At 64.5% G+C, this 795-nt stretch overlaps 1 protein-coding gene across 1 annotated transcript in view; it reads right to left on the bottom strand.

Annotated features, from left to right (window-relative positions):
• OBSL1 (obscurin like 1) overlaps nt 1-795 on the bottom strand; it is a 49,963-nt gene that overhangs the window by 7,520 nt on the left and 41,648 nt on the right. The window lies entirely within an intron of this gene.

Raw genomic sequence — 795 nt, 5'->3', positions numbered from 1 at the left:
CCTGTGAGAGACCCCCTGGGGAACCACCCCCAGGAACTACACCCCCCCCCCCCCCCAGCCCAGACCCTGTGAGAGACCCCCTGGGGAACTCCCACAACGATCTCAGAACCCATGAAAGACCCTCTGGGGTACTACCCCCTGGGGAACTACCCCCACCCCGGAACCTGTGAGAGACCCCCAGGAACTACTTCCTGCCATCCCAGAACCCCCCAGGGAACTACCCCATCACCCCGAACCTGTGAGACACCCCCCAGAGATTTCCCACAAACTACCCCAGCCATCCCAGAACCCCCCAGGCGATCCCCCAGGAACTACCCCCCTGCCATTCCCGCCACCCCCAGGAGACCTCTTGGAACCCACCCCAAGCCATCCTAGACCCCTCCCATGAGAGACCCCTCTCAACAAAATACCTCCCTCTGGGAGAGACCCCCAAACAGGAGGGACCCTCCAGGAGACTCCATCCCCAACGAGACAGACCCCGAGAACCACGGCCCGAGAAATCAGCCGAGAGAGAAAATCCTCCCCCGACAGCCCCAGGGGAGACCCCCGCGCATCCCTCCACGAGATTCCCCCTAAAACAGACACACTCAGCTAGGCTGGGCTGTGGCCAGCCCCAGGCTCCTCCCCGGCACACTCAGATGGGCTGCCCTGCCCCAGGCTCCTCCCCTCGCACGCTCAGCCACATGGCCCCTCCCTTGCACACTCAGCCAGGTGGCCCCACCCCAGGGTCTTCACATGCACGCTCAGCCAGGCTGGTCCCACCCCAGGCTCCTCATGTTGCACGCTCAGCCAGGC

Source organism: Terrapene carolina, unplaced genomic scaffold (assembly GCF_002925995.2).
Source record: "Terrapene carolina triunguis isolate 2854851 unplaced genomic scaffold, T_m_triunguis-2.0 Scaffold243, whole genome shotgun sequence".
Taxonomy (NCBI): Eukaryota; Metazoa; Chordata; order Testudines; family Emydidae; genus Terrapene; species Terrapene triunguis.
This window is presented reverse-complemented; position numbering and strand designations above follow the sequence as displayed.